Below are 21,831 nucleotides of genomic sequence, written 5' to 3' on the forward strand. Positions count from 1 at the left end.
TGTCAGATTCTGGGTTAATATTGTTACTGTTATTTCATTACTGTCATATAATATCTTAGCACAGTATCTACACTATAGTCGCACTTTTGCAAATATACATGTATAAGTAATACTTGCTTCTAATACGTATTCAGAGATGATTATCCCTCTGAGATAATTCCCCATTTGCAGACCTCAGGAACCTCCCCCACTCACCATGACCTCTCAAAGACAATTTTATGGGATCACCTGGCTAAACCAGTTTTGGCTAAACTGGGTTTCAGTGTAGGAAGGCGAGAGGCAGGGAGTTGTGATTCGACTCAGCTTTGTCTCACCTTGACAGATCCTTATCTATGCAGAGATGACTTGGGGGGAACTGTGGAAAAGGCTCAGCCCAGGGTTGCCTGAACAACTGAAACCTGAATGGAGCTGTGAAGGATCCCTTAACAAACAAAATACCCTGAGTACCATTCCACTGCTATTCAGTAACTTTGTGTGCTAGACATCACAAAATTAGCCATGCAGACTAAGGAGCCATCAAGGCACCAGAGATAAACATTCACATGTAATCCTGCCCCCAGCCATCAAATTGGGGATAAAAACTGTAGGGTTTGGGCAGAAAAGGGGGAGTATTTTTCCAACGATGCAGCTGGTCTGTAGGAGAGTCTTTCCCCCTTGTCCAGGATGCTGTACAAGGTCAATTCCCAGGGATTAAGAGGCCTTAACTGAGAGAGAGGGTATGTGATTAAGAAACATACATATCGTATTTGGCATGCTTTAAGATCGTGATTAGTGCAATCCTTTAAGGTATTAGTATCTAGTGTGCTTGTGGTTTGTGTTAGTTAATAGTGTATTTAATTGCACTATTGCATTCCTCCATTATATCCATAAAAACCTGCAATAGTGGTGTATTGGAGCTGTGAGTGAAGTTCAAATAAATTGTTGATTTGAACCTTACAGTGAAGTCTCTTTCTCTCTGTCTCAACAATAAAGACTGGTGTCACAATGACATCAACCAGGTTCCTCACCACCCATGACTATCTCTCCTGTTAGGTTCCATGGACTTGTTTATGTCTAATTTGTTTATATGTTCCCTAAGGTGAACTTCCTCCATCGAGGGTAAGCCTTCCTTGCTCTTAACCTTCCTGATTTCAGGGCCTGGGATTCCTGAAGCTGGTTTCACCACTGAGGACTGAGAGAAAGAAGACATTGAGTATCTTGGCCTTTTCTGTCTCCTATTTCACCAGTGCCCCTACCCCATTCAGCAGCTAGCCCACATTTTTCCCAGTTTTCCTTTTGCTGCACATGGACCTGAAGAAGCCTTTGTTGGTGCCCTTCATGTCTCACCACAGCTTCAGCTCCAGATGGTCTTTGGCTTACTTGATCCCATCTCTCCATGCTTGGAGAGTATTTCTATATTCCTCCTGGGTCATCTGTCCTTTTTTCTCCATTTTGTATGCTTCCTTTTTACATTCGAGTTTTCTGTTCATCCACACAGGCCTCCTGCCACCTTTGCTTGACTTTCAGCTCATCCAGATGGACCACTTTTGAGCTTGAGGGAGATGATCCTTGAAAATCAAACAGTTGTCCTGGATCTATCTTCTCTCCAGGGATATGTCCCATGGGATTCTTGCTGTCAGTGCTGTAGTGCATCCCCCTTCTAGGATTTTTAGTTGGCTAAATTAAAGAGTTTAGTTGACTGAGTACAAGGTCAGTTCCTTTGTTGGTAAATGCTATTGTGAAGAAAGCAAGATCCTGCCCTTCCATTCCCTTGGGAACCACTTTTAAGCTGAGGCTGTAGTGCTCATTCCTGCCAGTGCTACATCACAGCTGTGCAGCAGCTTCGTCTGTGCTCAGGCTCATACCTTCCCATACCTGACCCTGACTAAAACCAGCTGTCTTGGCTTCCTGGCTTGACCTTGGACTTGCTTCCTCACTACAACCTAGCTGGGCGATTACTAGACTATGTCTGACCCTGACTGCTGGCCCTGGCGTTGACCCTGACTTGCCATTCCACATCCTGGGTCCACATTGGTCAGGTCACTGCTTGCACCTGCCTTTTTATCACACAATACTCCTGACTCACCTTCCCTTGTGGGGCATCCAACCCTTGCCACTCCCTAACACTTGCAAGCAAATCTCTGAACTGGGGAAAATCTGCTCTCTTGAAATGCAGGGTTGTGATCTTGATTTTTGCCCTGCTCCCTTCTCTCAGAATGCTGAATTGTACCATCTCATGGTCACTGCAACCACAGTTGCCCCTGACCTATGATCCCAGGCATTCTCTTCAAGATTCAAAATGTGTAAATGCCTAAATTGGAGTAAGTGAATCAATATGCTTTCCTTCCATCCTTTAGTAGAAAAAAGCTGTTTAGAAAATAAAGAAGGGTTGTATTCTTTAATTCTGACATCTCTTCTTAGGCTAAAGAACACTTTAATTCATAAGTAGAGCTTCAGCGGTAAAGAAAGCTGAATGAGATTCCAAGTTGTTTCAATGAATAAGTAGCATGGATAAATGTCAGCAGCTGTTTACTTTCATGGACTGGCTAGCATGACAGCATACAAAATGTGATGTACTTGTGATATTCCTTTCTAAAGAAAAAAGTATCATATTTACTATTTTAACTAGTGGCCACGTAGAATATATATGCATTTACAAAGGTAAATGTGATGTTTAGTTGCTTTGGAAAATGCATAGCAATATTAAAATAGTATTTTCTATATTACTTTCCATTTGCTTTTTTAAGGTACCCAACCAGCTTATTTGTTTCCTTAACCAATGGCTGCCCAAAGTATGCATGAGCAATTAAAAAAGCATATAAGGATTCTGGGTGGTTTAAAATGATAGAGCATGCTACTAAAATAATCTAATGACTTTATTCAGCTGAATGTTATTTGGGAAAACTTTAACTGCCTTTCCCACACTCTGTGGGAACAACACAGTAACTCAGATTAGCCTACGCTTTCAAACCCTTTGGCAAATGAGGAATATGAATTATTTTTAGTTGATTGCAGATTTCATCTTTGAATTAAGGAGTACTCAGCTATTAGTGCATTGCTCAGATATGCTTTGGCAGAACTATTTACTTAACTCTCATTACACTCCCTTTTGCCTTTTTCTTTTACATGCACCCCGAAGACAAGACAGCAGCTGGCTGCAAGCCAGCTAAATTATTTGAGATCCTCTACCTTTTCCATTCTCTTCTCTGAAGATCCATTGTAAGTACTGTTAAGCAGGTCATATGGATCAGTTTCATATGTGCTTGGTCATATGACCTGTTGCTCCCCTCAGGTTACTATATGTCCTGTCACATAATATGTGCATGTTCTGTCTCCTGATGAGTATCTTTGTGAATATTGGATGTCATGATAGGTTGAGCACATATAGAGGCATATGATAAACTTGCATTCTGTTACATAATAGAACAAGGAGTTGAGTTAAATGAGTTCTTTCCTCATAGTACATGTGACTTTCATTGACAGAGTTTGTGCCCCACTGACTTAGCACATTGAACGTTTATTTCCAAAATCTGTGGGTTACTCTGAATTACAGATCTTGCTGGAAATGAAAACTCAAAGCATGGTCAACCATTACAAATTTCATGACACTGTGAAGGGTTGGGATGTCTTCTGTAAAACCATTTCTGACAAGAAAGCAGTGTGCCCAGGTGGCCAAGAAGGCCAACAGCATCCTGGCCTGTATCAGAAATAGTGCGGCCAGCAGGAGCAGGGAGGTGATCGTGCCCCTGTACTCAGCGCTGGTGAGGCCGCACCTCAAATCCTGTGTTCAGTTTTGGGCCCCTCACTATAAGAAGGACATTGAGGTGCTGGAGTGTGTCCAGAGAAGGGTGACAAAGCTGTTGAGGGGTCTGGAGCACAAGTCTTATGAGGAGCGGCTGAGGGACCTGGGGTTCTTCAGTCTGCAGAAGAGGAGGCTGAGGGGAGACCTCATCGCTCTCTACAATCACCTGAAAGGGGGTTGCAGAGAAGTGGGTGTTGGTCTCTTCTCCCAAGTGATGACTGACAGGACAAGAGGAGAAGGCCTCAGGTTTTGTCAGGGGAGGTTTAGACTGGATATTAGGAAAATTTATTTACTGAGAGAGTGGTGAGACACTGGAATAAGCTGCCCAGGGAGGTGGTAGAGTCACCATCCCTGGAGGTGTTCAAGGAACGTGTGGATGAGGAGCAGTGAGTTGAACATGAGCCAACAGTGCACCCTAGCAGCAGGGATGGCCAACAGTCTCCATGGCTGTATTAATAGGAGCAGAAACAACAGGTCAAGGGAAGGGGATTACTCAGCACCCATGAGATCATACAGAATCACAGAATGACAGGGGTTGGAAGGGACCTCTGGAAATTATCTAGTCCAATCCCCCACCAGAGCAGGTTCACCCAGAGCAGATTGCACAGGAATGCATCCAGGCCAGTTTTGAATACCTCCAAAGAAGGAGACTCCACAACCTCTCTGGTCAGCTTGTTCCAGTGCTCTGCCACCCGCAAAGTAAAGAAGTTCCTTCTCGTGTTTAGATGGAACTTCCTATGACCAAGTTTGTGCCCGTTACCTCTCATCCTGTCACTGGGCACCACTGAAAAAAGACTGGCCCCATCCTCCTGGCACCCAGCCCTTAAGTATTTAGAAGCATTAATAAGATGCCCCCTCAATCTTCTCCAGACTAAAAAGACCCAAGTCCCTCAACCTTTCCTCATAAGAAAGATGTTCCAGTCCCCTGATCATCTTCATAGCCCTTTGTTGTACCCTCTCCAGAAGCTCCCTGTCCTCCTTGAACCAGGGAGCCCAGAACTGGACACAGTACTCCAGAGGTGGCCTCAGCAGCGCAGAGTAGAGGGGGAGGATAACCTCCCTCGACCTGCTAGCCACACTTTTTGATGCACCCCAGGATGCCACTGGCCTTCTTGGCCCCAAGGGCACACTGCTGGCTCATGGCCGTCCTGGCCACCAGGACTCCCAGGTCCCTTTCCACAGAGCTGCTCTCCAGCAGGTCAGCCCCTAACCTGTGCTGATGCATGGGGTTATTCCTCCCCAGGTGCAGTACCCTACACTTGCTTTTGCTGAATTTCTTAAGGTTCCTCTCTGCTCAACTCTCCAGCTTGTCCAGGTCACGCTGAATGGCAGCGCAGCCTTCCGGTGTGTCTGCCATTCCTCCCAGTTTTGTGTCATCAGCAAACTTGCTGAAGGCGCACTCTATCCCTTCATCCAGGTCATTGATGAATATATTGAACAGGACTGGACCCAGTACTGACCCCTGGGGAATACCACTTGTTACAGACCTCCAACTAGACTCTGTGCCACTAATCACAACCCTCTGAGCTCTATCTATCAGCCAGTTTTCAATCTACCCCACTGTCCATTTGTCTAACCCATACTTCCTAAGCTTGCCTATGAGGATGATGTGGGAGATGGTGTCAAATGCCTTGCTGAAGTCAAGGTAGACAACATCCACTGCCCTCCCCTCATCTATCCATCCAGTCATGCCATCATAGAAGGCTCTCAGATTGGTCAAACTTGACTTCTGCTTGGTGAACCCATGTTGACTACTTCTGATAACCTTCTTTTCCTCCAGGTGCTTTGAGATGATGCCCAGAATGAGCTGTTCCATCATCTTTCCAGGGATGGAGGTGAGGCTGACTGGCCTGTAGTTTCCTGGGTCTTCCTTCTTGCCCTTTTTGAAGATTGGAGTGATACTGGCTTTCCCCCAGTCCTCAGGCACCTCGCCTGTTCTCCAGGACCTTTCAAAGATGATGGAGAGTGGCCCAGCAATGACTTCTGCCAGCTCCCTCAGCACTCGTGGGTGCCTTCCATCAGGACCCATGGACTTGTGCATGTCCGGTTTACTTAATTGGTCTCTAACTTGATCCTCCTCAGCCAAGGGAAAGTCTTCCTTCTTCCAGACTTTCTCTGTTACCTCCAAAGTCTGGGACTCCTGAGGGCTGGCCGGAGCAGTAAAGACTGAAGCAAAGAAGGCATTCAGTAACTCCACCTTTTCTGCATCATCTGTCACCATGGTACCTGTCTCGTTCAACATTGGGCCCACATTTTCTCTAGTTTTCCTTTTGCCTCTGATGTACTTGAAGAAACCCTTCCTGTTGACTTTGACCTCCCTTGCCAGGTTTAATTCCAAGGAGGCCTTGGCTTTCCTCATTTCATCCCTGAATACTCTGACACCATTACTGTAATCTTCCCAAGTAGTCAGTCCGTTCTTCCATATACTGTAAACTTCCTTCTTCCACTTGAGCTTTTTCAGAAGCTCCTTGCTCAACCATGCAGGTCTCCTGCTTCCCTTGTCTGATTTCCTGCTCTTAGGGATGTACCAATCCTGAGCTTGGAGGAAGTGGGACTTAAATATCACCCAGCTCTCTTGAGCCCCCCTACCCTCTAGAGCCCTAACCCATGGGATTTCTCCAGGCAGTTCCTTGAGGAGATCAAAGTTAGCCCTCCTGAAATCCAAGGCTGCAATCCTACTTGTTTTGTGCATACTGCACATGATCATAATGATACCTATGAGTTCAGTTTTGGGCACTGCTCTACAGGGGATTTATCAATAACCTGGAGCAGTTTTAAGTAAGTGCCACAAGAATGGTTGAGGGTGGAGCACTTCTCCTGTGAGAAGAGGCTGAGGTGCTGGGCTTGTTCAGCCTGGAGAAAAGACTGCTTCAGGGAGATGTAATGAAACCCATATAAAATATGTACCTAAAATTAGGTTATCAAAAAAGATGGAGCCAGGCTTTTCACAGCGGTACATGGCAGGAGAACCAGATCCATCTGCGGTTTGGATATAAGGGAAAACTTTTTTACAACAAAGACACTGAAGCAGTGGAACTGCTGGTATCCTGGGAGAGGATATGAAGTCTTTATCCTTAGAGATTTTCAAAGCCCAACTGGATGAAGCCCAGAGCTGTCTGTCTGACCTCAAAGCTGAGCCTGCTAGGGGTGAGAGGTTGGATTAGAGACCTCCTAAGGTCTTCCCAGCTGAATTGTTCTGTGGTTCTATGATTCTTACTTATTAATGCCTGAAATGTAGATAATATGATAAACTATTGAAACCAACTAGATTATAACTCAATTGAAATTAGCAAATGATGATTATCTCTGATGGGTATGCACAAAGTTTTTTGCAGATAGCAAAAGAGAACAAAGAATTTTCATCTTATTATTTGATTTCTTGGTAGAAGCAGTTAAATTTTTTTATACTACTTAGTACACTTGATCAGAATTATTTGTAAAAAGTGATGCAGAGTTCTTGGTACTGGAAAGACAAAAGTATATTATGAAAATGTGTTATTTTCAATGCTTGAGTTTTTCCCTATATGAGTTGAACTCTGCAGGGCAAAATGCAGATTAGATTAAAGGCTGTTATCCTAAGGACAATCAGAAAATTAAGCAAGAAGCACAGACTATCCCAGATGGAAATGTTGAATGGTTGGAATAACAGCAGGAAAAAATTGTTTTTTTCTTAGAGGTTATTATTTCATTTCTGACAAATTGAAGATTCCTGCAGGGGGATAAAAAGTGATAGCCAAAAATGGTAAATAGTTTTGTTGGTGGTTTGGTTTTTTTTAAGGAAGAACTAGAATTCATTTTCCTTTTTTGTCAATATCAGCTGTGATATCATGAAATTGGGGCCATCATCCCTATTATTGTTACCTGCAGAATAACAGTGGCAAAACCCACTGAAACCTGTTATAGTATAGCTAACTGGAGCAAGGGGAGTGTCAGCCTTTTAACACCTATAGGACTTGGTGAATGTACATGCACTGCAAGATCAAAGATTGCCTTATTTCTCTAATTTCCAACACTGGAAACACACAGAATATGGATTTCACTGTGTATGATGGGGTAAACAGAGCCAGCCACTTCAAATGATAAGATATTTAATATGGTAGTTAGCAGATTCTTTGAAAAATAAATAAAAAGCTTACTGTGTAAATACTGTAAGAAATCTTAAGTGTAATGAGAGAAAGCAAAGCTGTTTGTCTCAATGCCTCATTTTGTGTTTGACTCATGATTTGAAAAAATGTGACATAGAAACTAAGCAAGGTAAGGCTGTTAACTGCTAATTTCAAGCACTGAAGATAGTATGTTTTAATGAAGGAATAAATTTTTGAATGTGAGAGTCACTAGTATGATTCCAGTGTCAATTTCTACTTTTGTTTACCATTATCACAGAATAGTTTGGGTTAGAAGGCACCTTTAAAAGTCATCTTCTTCAACCCCTCCCTGCAATGAGCAGGAGCATCTTCAACTAGATCAGGTTGCTCAGAGCCCCATTCAGCCTGACCTTGAATGCTTCCAGGTATGGGACATCTACCACCTCTCTGGGCAACCTGTTCCAGTGTTTCACCACTCTCATTGTAAAAAATTTCTTCTTTTTATCTGGTCTAAATCTACCTTCTTTTAGTTTAAAACCATTACCCCTTGCCCTATTGCAACAGGCCCTACTAAAATGTCTCCATCTTTCTTATAAGCTACCTTAAGTATTGAAAGGCCTCAATAAGGTCTTCCCAGAGCCTTCTCCTCTCCAGGCTGAACAATCCCAATTCTCTCAGCCTTTCCTCATAGGAGAAATGTTCCATCCTTCTGATCATTTTTGTGGCCCTCCTCTGGACCCAGTCCAACAGGTCCCTGTCTTTCCTGTACTGAATGCAGTACTCCAGGTGGGGTCTCACCAGAGCAGAATAGAGGGGCAGAATCACCTCCCTCAACCTCCTGGCTATGCTTCTTTTGATGCAGCCCAGGATACAGTTGACTTTCTGGGCTCCAAGCACACATTGCTGGCTCATGTCCAGCTTTTCATCCACCAGTAGTTTCATGTCCTTCTCTGCAGGGTTGCTCTCAATCCCTTCGTCCTTGATGATGATATTAAACAGTACTTGTCCCAATACGATTCCACTTGTCACTGATCTCCATCTGGACATTGAGCCATTGACCACTACTCTCTGGATGTGACCATCCAACCAATTCCTCATCCATCAAACAGTCCTACACTCAATTCCATCTCTCCCCAATTTAGAGAGAAGGCTGTTGTGGTGGACTGTGTCAAAGGCCATACAGAAGTCCAGATAGATGACATCTGTGGCTCTTTCCTTGCCCACTGATGTACTCACTCTATCAAGGAAGGCCACTAGGTTGGTCAGACAGGACTTGCCCTTGGTGAAGCCATGCTGGCTGTCTCGAATCACCTCCCTGTCCTCTATGTGCCTTACCATAGCTGCTAGCAGGATCTGTTCCATGATCTTCCCAGGCACAGAGGTGAGGCTGACAGGTCAGTAATTCTCAGGGTCCTCTTTTCTACCCTTTTTTAAAAAGGGTGCAATGTTTCCCTTTTTCCAGCCACCAGGGATTTCACCTGACTGCCATGACTTTTCAAATATCATGGAGAGTGGCTTGGCAGCTACATCAGCCAATTCCCTCGGGACTCTGGGATGCATCTTGTCAGGTCCTATGGACTTATATATGTTCAGATTCTTCAGGTGGTCACGAACCTGATCTCCTATAGCGGGAGGGACTTTGCTGCCTCAGTCCCTGTCTTGAGGTCCATTCACTTGAGAGGTATGGGAAGAGAGCTTGCCAGTGAAGACTGTAGCAAAAAATCTGTTGAGTACCTCAGCCTTCTCTTCATCTGTTGTTACCAATTTGCTAGTCATGTTCATCGGGGGACTACTCTTTCTTTGGTTTTCCTCTTCTGGTTGACATACCTATAGAAGCCCTTCTTACTATTCTTTGCATCCTTTGCCAAGTTCAGCTCCAGCCGTGCCTTGGCCTTCCTGACCCCATCCCTACATAATTGGGCAGTGTCCTTATACTCTTCCCAGGATACCTGCCCCTGCTTCCGCTGCCTGTGCATTTCCTTCTTGCCTTTTAGTTTGACCAGCAGGTCTTGACTCAGCCATGCTGCTCTCTTGCCTTCCTTGCCTGATTTCTTACACCTGGGGATCAAAAGTTGTTGTGCTCTGTGGAAAGTGTCTTTAAAGATCTGCCAGCTCTGTTCTGCTCCCTTGGCCCTGAGGGCACTTTCCCAGGGGATCCTATTGACTAACTCCTTGAACAGCTGGAAGTTTGCTTTCCTAAAATTCAGAGTCCTGACTTTACTCTTTACCTGACCCATATTCCTCAAGACTGTGAATTCTACCAGTGCATGATCACTGCAGCCCAGGCTGCCTCTGATCTTGATGTCACTGGTTAGCTCACTTGCATTGGTGGCCATCAGGTCCAGTAATGCATCCTCTCTGGTAGGGCCATGTTGCAACCTGAGTCCTAAAGCCCTGGGTTAAAGGACCAGTTGCATTTAGATTTCGTGATCCCCTGTGGACAAATAAAGGTGAACTTAACACCAAGCGACCAGGAGATTCAATAGAAAATCCTTTATTGTTTGCAGACAAAAGTGATAGAACACTCCTGACTACCTCTATAGTTATATAATTCCCAAATGAGGGGTAAAAGGAAAAAGAAGAAAGAGTAAGAATAGACAAGAGAAAACGAGGAATAGAGAGAGAGTCATCACCACCCTAGGTTCCAGCGATGTCTTATCCTACGTAGTGTCTGGTTCGTGGTTCCTGGATGGTGGGGCACCATCGCCCGGTCTGTTCTTGTGTCTTTTATAGTCTCTTTCTTCCTGGGATCCTTCCTTCAGGCAGAGTCTCGACATGCAGGCGCACTGTTTACTTGGAGTACTGGGAACATCAGGGCCGTTGAAGTCCCCCAGCAGGACAAGAACCTGCGAGCACGATGCCTCCTGCAGCTGGAGTAAGAAGGCTTTGTCAATAGGCTCCCCTTGATCGGGCAGCCTGTAGTAAACACCAATCACAAGGTTCCCTTTGTTGCCTCAGTCTCTAATTGTTACCTATAAGCTTTCAGCCTGCTCATGGCTATTCTTCAGAGACAGCTCTTCACAATCTATCCACTTCTTGATGTAGAGGGCAACCCCCTCACCCCTCCTTCCTTGCCTGTCCCTTCTGAACAGCCTGTAGCCATCAATAGCTGCAGTCCAGTCATGGGATTCATCCCACCAAGTTTCAATAAAGGCAACTAGTTTGTAGCTTTCTAGCAGCACCGTGGCTTCCAGTTCCTGTTTGTAGCCCATGCTGTGTACATTGGTGTAGAGGCACTTCAGCTGGACTGTTGGCTGTGTCACCTCCTTAGAGGAACACACCTTAATTCCTTTGAGGTATTTCCCCAGTGTTTCCCTGTTGGTTCCTGTTACCTCAGGAGCACCTGGCTTATCTCCGTAAGACTTGAAGTGTGCTCCAGTGTCCCCATCATGTCTCAGAGCAACAGGCTGAAGGCCCTCGCTAGCATGCCATCCGTCTAACCTCGGCATGTTGTCCCACAGCTTGTCATGAGTAAGCCTGATATTATCCCCCTCCCCCTTCAAATCCAGTTTAAACCTCTGGCAGTGAGTCCCACTAGCTCATGAGCAAAGACTGTCTTCCCTCTTTGACAAAGGTGAATCCCATTCTATGCCAGCAGGCCTGGTGCCATGTAAACCATCCCATTATCAAAAAACCCAAAACTGTATTGGTGACACCGCCCATGGAGCCATGTATTAATAGACTGGGTCTGTCTTTTACTTCCAATATCGCTACCCGCAACTGGAAGGATAGAGCTAAAAATAACCTGTGCTCCAGATTCCCTTACCAGCCATCCCAAGGCCCTGAAGTCTCTTTTGATTGCTCTTGGACTACATGTTGTGGCTTCATCACTGTCCACATGGAAGAGCAATAATGGGTAATTGTCTGAGGGCTGTACCCAGCTAGGAAGTTTCCTAGTGATGTCCTTAACCTGGGCCCCAGGGAGGCATCAACCTTAGTAATTTTCTTCTATAGCAATCAATTTTCAGTTGGTAATTAATCAGCTGGATTAACCATAGTGAGAATGTAGACAGTATGCCTATATGGATAACTATGTATTCAGAACTATAGACACACATTTTGAAGCTTTAGCTTACCTTAAGTACTGCAGAAATGTCATCATCACTTTGTGCACCCTGGATTTATTTCACTTATCCTTTTCACCTACCCACCTATATATGCGTTTCACCTATTCTATCACCTTTCACCTTTGATATCCTTTGGTAACTATCTAAAGCTACCAAAATTAGCAGCTCAGCTACCATAAGCTCTTACTATGGTCAGTAAAGAAAGATATGTATTTCCAGGGGATGGTAAAAATATATATATTTTTAAATTTTGCCTGAGTTATCCTGGTTTTCCACAGCTTGGATTCATATAGGACTTCCAATATTCTATCAGGCTTTTTATCATATCTATCCGTTCACTAGCTTTCTGTGTATACATAGACTATGCTTAACATTTGTTCTTTTGTCTATGCTTAGACATGAGTGATCGATCCAGTATTTGGAGAATGAAAAGGGTATCATTGACTTTGATCTAATACAAGATGATGAATGATGACACACCGTTGTCTATTCAGTAGAAAGAAGTGAAAGATGGTTTAGTAGCTACTTTATAATGGAAGGATGAAATGGATCCCCTTATCTGTATCTAGCATTAAAAAAAAATCATAATTTCCTGGTTCAAATACATGTTAAATTGAAAATTCTGGTTCAGAGTAATGTGAGATAGTTAGGATCGATGTAGAAATGTCCAAATATTTATTTTGGATAATGTTAAATTTCCATCAATAGTAAATGGTATACAGTATATTGTAAAGAGCAAATACTCAAAAAAATAAGCCCAGGTTTATACTAAAACTGTTTTACTGTAATACCTATGACACCCTTGTCTATAAATGAAGGGGCTCTGATAAAGAATGTAAAGGAAATAATTCATACAGAGAAAAAACTTTTGCTTGTTTGAATGGCTACTACATGTTGAATATGAAACAAATCCCAACTATCAACTAAAAAATTCTTTTGACATATGTGACATCCAGAGTAGAAAGCAAAATTTCTACAGTGAATAGAAGGTCTTAAGTGTGAAAACAGTTTATTTATGTGGAAGAAGAAATGACAGTCAGGACATAGATACATGTACTGACATTTGGTAGAGTCACATTTGAATGAATTCACTCCCATACTGTACCTGAGAAAAAAAACTGTAAACAAAGGGTGAATATAATTAAAGGGTGAATATAATTAAAGAAACAAGAGCTTTATTCTTATCACTGAGCAGGGTCAATTTAGGTGTTGCTCAGAAGCAACTCTTACTAATGCAGAATTTGGGTTTCTCTCTTGCTCATTTCTTTCTACATTTTACTGTTAGATACTAAACCTTGCACATGGAGCACCAACAATGTTATCCAAAATATTTTTGAGAAAGAAAATGCTAGTGTCAGGTTTCTCTTATTTCCACATCACAACGGAAGTTATTATAATGCTGTCAGTTAATTTCACTGCATTTTAGAACAGGACTTCTCAACTTGTAGGTGAAAATCCATAGGTGGCTGAAGTTAGGCACACAAATAAGTCTTAGTTTCAAAAGTGCTGCGATACTCCCACAGCTTGTATTAGGAGCAGTAGTAAATTTTACATGCCCTAGTAGATATTTCTGTGTTAAGGGAATTTTATTTCTAATGAGAAATAGCTAGCAGTTGATTAAACCCTGAAGCAAAAAGGCTTGGGGTTTTTTTTTTTTTTGAATGTTATATAACTGTAGAGTTTATTATCTGTAAATTATTATCTATTATAAAAATCTAGTCCTTTGAGTTCTGCTAGGCTTTTGGCATCTTTAGTATCACAGTATTAAATCGGAAGATGTATTTGTCAAAAGAATGAAACATGAAGAATCAAGAGATTCTCTGTATTAGAGTGCCTGTACACAATGCTAGAAGGATGAGAAACAAGCAAAGAGAACTGAAAAAAATGCCGCTAAATGATGGTCATTGTGATCTTGTGGGCATAATTGAGGCTTGGTGAGAAGATTCTTATAACTGGGATGTCAATAAAGATTAGTACAATCTATTTAAAAGAAGGGTAGAAAGGTATAGTTATGGAGCAAATAAAAAAAATTTACAATCCCAGCAAGCTACAGATTAGTAGTAATAAGTGCCAGGGTAAATATAAAGACTGGAAGGAAAAAGAAATGACGGTGTGTGATTGATATAGATGATAAGGTTGGGAAGAAAAAGAAAACAAGGTCAGTTCAAACTAACTTTTGCATGCTCAGAAACCCAGGATATTTTTCATACTTAAAAACAAATGCATATTTGTTGGGCAATAAATATGGAAAACCATGAAACATGAAAGGAATTATGATACTGGATTTTTATAAAATAAAAATAAAATAAATTTTGCATCTATTACTTCTAGCAGGAAACTGAATTCAATCATTCAAGCATCTGAAACTTCCCAGTGGAAGTGAAAATTAATGGTACCATTTAGAAATCAAGTTTTAATTAAGGCATATAAAACACAAAGGCTGTTAGAAAATAATATTAAAATCCACCATAGTGGAATATGATACAAATAAAATATAAAAAACAATAGAAGTTTTCAAAAAACAATATAAGGAACAGGGGTTGGTTAATGTCATTTCAAAAATGGATTCTCATTGGCTTTGATTAAACAGAAAAACAGGCATTTTGGAAACTGCAAAAAAAAAATACAGAGTTGTGCTGCTAGAAGAGATTTCAGCATAACATCTGAGGTTTGTTTGTTTGTTTTCTTCTTTTTTCTTTTATTTAAATAAAATGTTTACTACACTTCTGAATTCTAAATCTAAAGAATCACAGAATCATTAAGGTTGGGAAAGACCTGTAAGATCATCAAGTCCAACCATCAACTAACACCACCATGCCCACTAAACCATGTCCCCCAATGCCACGTCCACATGTTCCTTGAACACCTCCAGTGAGGGTGCCTCCACCACCTCCCTGGGCAGCTTATTCCAGTGTCTCACCACTCTCTCAGTAAAGAAGTTTTTCCTAATATCCAGTCTAAACCTCCCCTGGTGCAACTTGAGGCTATTTCCTCTTGTCCTGTCGCTAGTCGCTTGGGAGAAGAGACCAACACCCACCTCTCTGCAACCCCCTTTCAGGTAGTTGTAGAGAGCGATGAGGTCTCCCCTCAGCCTCCTCTTCTCCAGACTGAACAACCCCAGCTCCCTCAGCCGCTCCTCATAAGACTTGTGCTCCAGACCCCTCACCAGCTTCGTCGCCCTTCTCTGGACACACTCCAGCACCTCAATGTCCCTCTTGTAGTGAGGGGCCCAAAGAAAACGTAATGAACATTTTATTTAGCTTTTGTACAATCTACCTTCCCTGAATCGGTTTCTTTGACAAAGAATGTATCTTGGGTAAAAAAAGAAAAAGTCCAACCATGTTTTAAAAATTCCACAGCAGATCTTGACAAGTTATTCTGATAACTACCTACTATATATGGTTAAATATTATTCCTAGCCACTGCTTTCTAAGATAGAATTTTTTATTATACAAGTACAGTCTGCCTTCTTAGTTTAGAAATGTTGAAATTACCGTTTTCCTCCATATTGTTTCCTTGTGACCAATTTATGAAAAGGTCCAAAATCATTAAAATCATGGAGTTAGTCTATGAATAGTGACCTGTTTTTCATTTATCACTTCACAAAGCCTTAATATCAGTATACATTCTAAAGTACCAATTTCTTATTTCTTTCATGTTATTGAAAAGTATATGAATTACAAATGTTGAAACGCGGTGGTTTTCAATCACTTCTGGAGAAATGATGATTTTTTTTATGAAAACTTGGTCTGCTTTGTCATGAAAAAAGAATTAAACTGAAAAATATTTAGATCAATATATATTAGCATCCTAATTAAATCCGATAAGTACTTGAGTAAAGTGGGAAAAATATTGTAAGCATATATATGTATCAGAAAATTTTTCAGAGGAAAAGATCATTTATCTAATAAAAGATGAAAAAAAGGAAAATGGAAAAATTTATTTGTGAAAAAAATTACTTGCTTTTGTAAAAAAAAAAAAACAGAAAAAATCCCCTCAGCAGTGCCTCAACGTGTAGGCAACTATAAAATGAAATTGATTAATATTTGAGATTCTACTCAGTTAACTTTGTTAACACGTTTCTAGCGGTCATCCAGCTTGGCAATGCATTCTGAGCAGGCTGCTACAAAATGAAAGGCAAATCCCCCAAAGAACAGAAATGCCCCCAGTAACTTTGAAAAAAGGAAATCTTGTTAATTTTGATCATTTAACAGCTGGTTCATTTTTCTAAAATGCAATTGTTTTGTTCTTCAAAATGAAGTGCATTTGATGATGCAGAGAATGAGCAAATTTGCTGTTCCTCTGGCTAAACTTAGATACTCACATAAGCCAGCTAATAATATCAACAATAACAACAAAGAAAGCAAAATATGTTCATTTGTCCATCTATCCTTTTCTCAGAAATACTTTTTTTCTGGTGAGTCGTCTTTTTCAAAATGGATGGAAGACAATAGACTTTTGGTAATCTTAAAGTTTCTTCAGTAGGAAGATGATACATGACTTAAACTACAGTAAAAGAACTGTCCTTTGATGTACGACTAAGTATTTTTCCCCATGGTCTTCCATCAGAAAAAAGTGATCTTTGCACTTATTGTATTCTCTATATTTATGCAGGCTCATGTCTGCTGTCATATTCTGAACAATTGTGGGTATAGATTATATGGTCATAAACACTGTAACTTTGCTGAAGTAATTTAGATAAGACAGCCAAGAGCGTGCCATAAATAGATTCTGATTGAAACTGAAAAGCAATAAGAAATTATTAGGTGTTTCAGTAGACATAGCAACTAGTGATATTAGAAGTAAAAAGGTTTAAATTCAAAGCTATTAGAAATAATCGACGTATGCTGATATTGTCTGTAAACATTTGCAGGCAAAGAAACCCCCATTTCTTTAAAATAGAAACTTTTTTTTTAAAAGGGACATTTCAAAACAAAACAATGTAGCAATTTCCTTACGACTTTGCCCATATTGAGAATTACACAAATTCAATCAATTCTATGTCTGAAGTAAGAAGCTATTTCAGAACTCCTTTGAATATTATTTCAGTTATAGTACGTTTTTTGACAATATAGTTGAACTAAGTATGTTTATTAACCAAGAAATTAAAAATAATCTTAGAGTTGTCTAAAGAAAATTAGCTGTATTTAGTTGACAATATTTTGTAAGAAGAACATAAAATAAAACATAAACAATTTTGGATTATGCTGACCTTTTGAGAGGAATCACTAAGAGGCTACTGATTGAGATGACGGTGAAACATTATGGTAGCAGTTAGCAGCCAATCTTTCTGTAAGCTTTTCAAAATCTCATCTAATCTTTAAACAAAAGCTTTTCAGGCATCAGCATGGTTGCCTTTGGCAGGTTAAAATCTTGTTCTACCAGTCATTCTTGAGTACTTTGTCCTTTCTTTGAAAATCAGTGCATCTACCATCCATTTTTCCACTGACTTCACAGAATCACTAAGGTTGGAAAAAACCTGCAAGATCATCAAGTCCAACCATCAACCAACAAACACCACCATGCCCATTAAACCATGTCCCACAATGCCTCATTCACACGTTCCTTGAATACCTCCAGGGAGGGTGACTCCACCACTTCCCTGGGCAGCTTATTCCAGTGTCTCACCACTCTCTCAGTAAAGAAATTTTTCCTAATTTCCAGTCTAAACCTCCCCTGGTGCAACTTGAGGCCATTTCCTCTTAATTTTTTATTTTTTAATTTATTTGTTGATTACTATCTCCCATTCTATCTACAGTCCAGTCATAAATTAAACATAAAAAATAACAAAAAACCTCCTTTTTACTTTCTACTAGCTGACTGTAAGTGTGCTTTGACTTCACACCCTTTGCCTTTTTTTCTCCTGAATTTTTGCAAATAGTATGAATATACATTTCAAGACAAGAAAGACAAATCATTTATTTAAGGACTAGTATATATGAAGCATTTATATTTTTTAATGGTGAGTATGAAAAAGATTTCTTCTCACTGTAAAGACAAATGACTTCTGAACTGAACTCAGAATCAAAAGAGGAAGCTTGAAACATTTCACTGTACTTTTTTCAAGCCAGTTTGCCGGTTTGCTAACTGGAGAAACACAGACATTCAGAAGATCCAGAGAAATACTTTTAAACAGACGGACATTTGTAAATGTGGGTTTTAATGATAACAGGAATTTTTTTTAATAAGCCAGTCAACTATGGGACATGGTCCATTATGTCCTGTAGCTAGATGTCACTGACAGCAAGACTCCCTTTCTAATATCAGGCCTTTAAAATTGTCACAATTATTTGACAGCCACTGGAAGATGAAATCTATGCATACATCTGAAAAATTACTGAAGTTGATATATCCTAGTTCAATGCCACAAGCTTGAATTTAAAAAATGGTGTTTTCACTGGAATTCGTTTTTCATTTTTTCTGCTTTCCATTCAAGTCTACTGCTACAATAAAAGAATCAGATTTCTTTTCCTCAGTTTATGAAAATAAACCCTTCATCATGTTGAATCTCTCAATATTTGACCATGTCCATATCATTAGGTCTCTTTTGAGTTACATGAAGTTTGATTGGGTTTGATTATAATTTGAAAAAGTTCACTGCTAGTAGAATTAGTAGGGCTTTCAATGCTAAAAAAAGTCTAGAAAGGCTGATACTCAGTTGATTTTATTGCTGTTGGAGTATTTGAATGACAAGTGAAACTCTCCTACCCACTGAATGATAGAATAATTTCTACAGACATAAAATATTTTCTTAAGTATACTGCAACCAGGGGAAAAATGTCAAACAGTGTTTGTCATCCATCCTATGAATTATTAAATGCTATCTCCCTCAGTGCAAACAGATGGCAGGCAGCCATTGCGGATGGCAGGTGTCTCTAAAATGGCAGGTGAGAAGTGGTCTAGTGGAGGAAAATAATGCTTCATAATGGTCTGTTTTTAAAGGAAATTCTTGGCAGAAATATTAACAGCGTAACTGATGAGTGATTAGGTAAGTCAGAAAATTGGAATCATATTATCACAAATATTTAGGGGGAAAAAAGGGGAGCATTTTATGGGCTGTGGTAACTAAAGACAGGAAAAGGGTAGAAGCACAGAACTGAGTGCAGAGCCTGTATGGTCTGTAGCTTTTAGACTACATGGTACCTTCAGCCTGTCAGATAATCACCCTAGGCAATGCCTATAGTGGCTCAATAGAAACAGACCAGAAAATTGAAATTATTGTTTCTAAGGTCCTTACATCTACACAATTTTTAGTTTAGCATTTTTATGTCAAACTGGTTATAATCTGATTGGTAGGACTGAACATCCCTCAAACACCTCACCAAAGATGTTCAAAAGACCAGTCATTGATTCAAAAGTCCTTTTTCTCCATTAGGGTGATGAGCACATTTTGCATTTATTTGGAGATGAGCTTGCAGTTCCATTTCCTCCAAAAGGAATATAATTCATATGTACCAAAACTTTTCCATGAGTTGAATGTGGTAAGTGGGGACAATCAGTGGATTTATGACAAAACTGGGCCAAAATATTCAGACATATCCTTGGGCTGCTTCTAAAATTGATGGTGAAACGCAACAAAAAATAGTATAAAATAACCTGTAACTCTCCTGAGATGACCCTGTTTCATCCTGCTGTCTCCAAAGGGACTGTACAGAGACATTGCACCCTTCCTCCCTTACCACTTCTAGCTCCTTTCTTCTCTGTTATCTCCTTCACTATTAAATTTCAGCTATAGATGATAATGATTAAATAACCACCTGCAATGTTCTGTTATTGTTTATGATGTCATTAGAATTCCTGAACAGAACTGATTACTTAGTATTGCTAACCATTTTTTGAGGGTGATACATCTGAAAATAAATCAGGTTTATTTCAGCTGCTGCCACATGATATGTTCTGGTTTGTGAGTTTTAACGCATGCAATACCATGCTTTCGCATTATTCTATGAATTATTTTAGTTCCTATTTCTTTTCTGTTAAAGAATATATTGCAGTAACTCAACAAACCCTGAGCTACAAACTATTCCTGAAATCTGTGTGATTTAAAAACCTGAAGGTAGTTCTTTGTTCTGCTGATTAATAAAGATAACTTTATGATAAACTTAAGCATTGTCTTAGTGTCTTGCAAAGTAAGATTCCATTAAAAAAATTTGACATACCTGAGTTTAGAATCTGTTAATATGAATTTAAAGTAAAAACGTGTTACACAACCTGGCAAGTTAGTTTTAGGATGCAAGATGAGAGAAAAAGATTTAGTTTCAAAAGTGTTCTGGTAAGTTACACTTTTGTTAGCAAATTTATTTCATATAGCTGAAGTATACTTCTTGGAGCGTGAAAAGCGATGACCAGGAACGTAGGTATGGGGGTTATGTTGAATGAGTATATATAAAATTGAACTTCTGCCTCTTCAGGTTAATTCTCTCTGCTCTTATAAAACAGGTGGCATACTTGGAAATACTTGTTGGCTGTGTTTATGTTTTTAGACTTTTATTCTAACTTCTTACATTCCCACTTTTACATTTGTAAAACATATATTAATTAAGTTTCTGTCAGGGCCTGGAGCGCATTCCTTTTGTTGTGGGCTCATCCTGTATGGCAGCTCAGCCCCTTGCAGCGGCTCGCTCACTCCCTACAGCAGGATGGGGAGAATCAGAAGGGCAAGAGCAAAAAAGCTCATAGGTTGAGACAAAGACAGTTTGATAGGTAAAGCAAAAGCTGCGCAGGCAAGCAAAGCAAAATAAGGAATTCATTCACCACTTCCCATTGGCAGGCAGGAGTTCAGCCATTTCCGGGAAAGCAGGGCTCTGTCATGTATAATGGTTACTTGGGAAGACAAACGCCATCACTCTGAACTTCTGAACTTCTTCCCCCCAGCTTTTATGGCTGAGCATGACATCATATGGTATGGGATATCCCTTTGGTCAGTTGGGGTCAGCTGTCCCGGCTGTGTGCCCTCCCAACTTCTTGTACACCCCCAGCCTACTTGCTGGTGGGGCAGTGTGAGAAACAGAAAAGGCCTTGATGCTGTGTAAGCACTGCTCAGCAATAACTAAAATGCGGGTGTTAACTCCATCCCAGGAAGGCCCAGTATACCCTTGTAAGAAGTTCAACTGGCCAGCTTCAAGGCCAGCTTGCTGATGAGCTAGAGCTGTTTTAGATGTCACAGCTGGCCTTGGGAGAAAAAAAATAACTGGAAGAAGCTCTCATGACATGATACCAATCTGAGCCAGGTTGCAATGATGCTGCAGTCATACCCATGCCTGGCCATGTACCCTATTGGTCTGGATGCTGGTCTTGACCAGCGGATTGACCAGCTTGACCTCAGGTGTGCCTCAGCATTAAGGACCTGTCTGGTGACCACTGGACTATCTGATCCCAGTTGGTGTTTCTGGACCTGACCAGACTCCACTGGCTCCACTTCCTGGTTTGACCCCAAACCTGTCCCGTCAATAGGGACTTGCCTGGTGATCTGGACTCTCTGCTGAATCTGGCTACTGCCCTGCTGTCTTTGCTTGGGTGCTGTGGGATGGAGCCCTGCTCCTGCTGGCCATGTTATCGCCCACAGCTCCCTTGCCTTCACTGCTCTCTGAACTCCCATACTGACAGCAAATGATGAATGTGACATTCAGCAGACACAGTTGAAACTACCAAGACTCTGAAAAACTTGCTTTCATGAGATGACAGCTAACGGTCATAATAGAATGATTGCTGTAACATATTAGATGAACATACAGAATGAAAAAGAATTTTGCAGAACAAAAAGGGGTGCATGTAGGGCAGACGGATAGATAGATCAATTGATCGGTCAATCAAACTGAACTGAACATCTGAGGAATGGGAACCTCTCAACAGAACCTCTGTGCAGTGAATACAAGGTAGAACTAAGAAAGAAAAAAAA

The sequence above is a fragment of the Gavia stellata genome, chromosome 1 (genome assembly GCF_030936135.1).
Source record: "Gavia stellata isolate bGavSte3 chromosome 1, bGavSte3.hap2, whole genome shotgun sequence".
Lineage (NCBI taxonomy): Eukaryota > Metazoa > Chordata > Aves > Gaviiformes > Gaviidae > Gavia > Gavia stellata.